Consider the following 3,109-nt stretch of genomic DNA (forward strand, 5'->3'; position numbering starts at 1 on the left):
AAAACCCTAGGGTAGATGGATCTAGAATGTTGTGTCTTGGTCTAAGAGGGCCCCTAGCTCGCCTTATATACTCGATTGAACTAGAGTTACATGATTCGGGTCGGACTACTCATGGGATCGTGTCCTGTGGTTTAACTAGATCATGTTGTGCGAGGATGGCCACCCGTTTCCATGTCTCCCAAGTTGGTGTGGTGCCCAATTGGCGCATGTGCCTAGGTGGTTGACTCGGCACCTTGGTGGACAATGTGGCTAGCCATGCGCCTGTTCGGCCTGCTTGGATGTCATATCCTTGTCAACAACTAAGATGGACCCTGCAATCTTTCCCTAGTGTTGGTGCCCCTAGGTAAAGAAACTTTCCCTACAGCTTGTGACATACACCCTAGGGGAAGAGTCTTTCCCTATTTATACTACACCTATGCTTCTTTACTTCGGGCAAGCCCAAGGTAAAGTATTCCCCTATGATATTTTTCTATCTGAGCTAGGGTATATGGCTTGAGTAAAATCATAGTTTCAAGTAGTGTTCATGATTGAATGTTTTTTAGCTTTGAAATAATGAGGAAATGCAGACTAAGGCATAGCCTAGCTAGTGGTGGGAAGGGGCTGATGCCTTCCCACCCACCCAGGTTCAAGGCATGGTACTTGCAATTTAGGTTTGTTGCACCAATTATACTGTAGGGGGGTTCCCTTACAGTCTTTCTGTCAAAAAAATAAATAATGAGGAAATCCACATCTGTGTTGACGCAAATCGTGTGGATGTGATGGGTGGCAATTGATCGTCTATCAATTAAGATGTATCAAACGACGTCCCTAAACGTGGTCCATTGACTCATTCATTGTGCTAAAATTATTGGTTGATGCGTGCCAACTAGCAAATAGCAATGATAGGTGTTGATCTTCAAAACCACGTGGCGATACGTGCTGGTCTTGAGTATAACGTGCAATTACAGCGCAATTAGAGCGAGTGTTTCTCCTCAACAACCCCCAACCCCCCAACTAGTATTTAAGTAGTTCCTTACTCGCGTTCATACTAGACATTGTTCTCCAATTAGCCACACCCGTAGGAAAGTAAGGTTAGTTGTCTTTTATGCCCCTTCAGGTTTTTATTGCAAGTGGTAGGGCAGTGCAGTCTAGATCTAGATCTTAAGGTTTCTACTGATATGCAAGAAGATTGTATCGACTTACTGTGTTATCACATATATAACATGTCATAGTTCTACGAATTTGGAGACTTTGGGTACAACTTGTTTGTATCTGCTTATTGTCTTCTCTCATTTTTGATATCTTGATAATTTTGTAGGAGGATAGGTGATGTGATGACGCGTTGACACTGTGATACGACATCTTCATTCCGAGTTTGGAGGTAAGAACTTCATGGTTTTTGGATACTTTTTCATTTTAGCTTATCTCTTTTCCTCATGTTCTTGGAATATTACTTTGAGATCTGTTATGTTCTTGGGTATATGAGTAAAAGTTCTGCGCTTATTGAAAATAAGGTAAACTACCATGTTCCGATTGGAGTTCATTTAGGTTCGTTTATATCAAATTTCTATCCTATATCTCTCTATTATGCATCAAACCATTCATCCAAAATTTGATGTTTCTTTTCATATTATCTATTCACAAACATGAACAATAAATTGAAGTTCTTCTCGTGCGGAGGTAATAAACCTTTTAAGTTAAGTACTCCAAGGTCATGTCAAAATATGTCTTGTTCATTCTATGATTGATCCTTAATCCGAGTTGGGTGAGCATACTGTCTAATACTTGCCCTATATTAGCATATTTGAAGGGCTTTGTAAGTAAATATGCATATTCATGTTGACACAAACATGTGGATGTGATGGTGTGGCAATTGATAGTATACCGATTAACATGTATCAAACATACCTAAACATGCTCCATTGACTCACTAATTGTGCTAAAGTTGTTACTTGATGCATGCCAACTAGCAAATAACCATGCCAGGCGTTGATCTTCAAAACTACTTGGCGCTATTTGCCGATCTTGAGTACAACATGTAATTAGAGTGTAATTAGAGCGAGTGTTTCCCTTGGTAGCTATAGACCCTCCGGCCGAACCTCCACAACCCCCGATTCGCCAACTAGTATTTATATAATCTCGTCCTCGCCTTCATATTAGACATTGTTCTCCAATTAACCACGACCATAGGAAAGTAGGCTTAGTCATCTCTTATGCCCTTTCAGATTTTTGTTGCAAGTGATAGGGCAGTACAATCTAGATCTCGATATTATTGTTTCTACTGACATGTGAGAAGATTGATGCACTTACTGTCTTATCACATATATGTTCTATCACAGTTCTACGGATTGGAGACTCTGAGTACACCTTGTTTGTATGCGTTTATTGTTTTCTCTCATTTGTGATTTGTTGTCACAATTTTGTAGGAGGATATGGAACATGATGGTGCTTTGACACCGTGTTAGGACATCTTCCTTCATAGTTTGAAGGTAAGAAATTAATGATTTCTAGATACTTTTCCATTTCAGCGTATCTTTTTCTTGTGTTTTTGAAATATTGTTCCGAGATTTGTTTTGTTATTGCTTATATAATATAAGTTTTGCACTTATTAAAAAGAAGTTAAATCATCATATTCTATGTAGAGCTCATTTAGGTTTGTTTGTATCAAATCACTATCCTATATATTTCTATCATGCATCAAATCCTTCATAAAAGAACTGGTAGCATTTCTTTTCATATTATCTACTCGCAAGAGTGAACAATAAATAAAAGTTCTTCTCATGTGGAAGTAATTAACGTTTTAAATCAAGTACTCCCAGGTCATGCCTAAATATGCCCCGTTTATTCTACGACGATTCCTAATTGGATTTGGATGAACACAGTGTCTATTACTTGCAGTATTAGCATCTTAGCGATTTGGAGAAAACAAAGTGGAAAATAAGAGCAAAGATATTTTTCCTTTTTTGAGGAAAAATACATTGATCTTAGGCGAGAAAACAAAGTAGAAGTAGAACATAACGCATGTTGAAGGGCTCTTAGCAGTTATCTGCGGTAGAGCCAAGTCCAATCATCATCAAGCGCTCGAGTCGCAATTGACAGTCAAGAAACAAACTATGGAAGATATTACCCC

At 38.7% G+C, this 3,109-nt stretch overlaps 1 protein-coding gene across 1 annotated transcript in view; it reads left to right on the forward strand.

The window, feature by feature from the left end:
• The first annotated feature begins 2,422 nt into the window (after positions 1–2,422).
• The window catches only part of LOC119286563 (zinc-finger homeodomain protein 4-like), an 8,801-nt gene continuing 8,114 nt past the window's right edge, over positions 2,423–3,109 (forward strand). Inside the window, exon 1 of the mRNA XM_037565948.1 lies at positions 2,423–2,468. The gene's annotated coding sequence lies outside the window, so the exon portion shown is untranslated. The remainder of the gene's footprint in view (positions 2,469–3,109) is intronic.

This window comes from Triticum dicoccoides, chromosome 4A (assembly GCF_002162155.2).
Source record: "Triticum dicoccoides isolate Atlit2015 ecotype Zavitan chromosome 4A, WEW_v2.0, whole genome shotgun sequence".
Lineage (NCBI taxonomy): Eukaryota > Viridiplantae > Streptophyta > Magnoliopsida > Poales > Poaceae > Triticum > Triticum dicoccoides.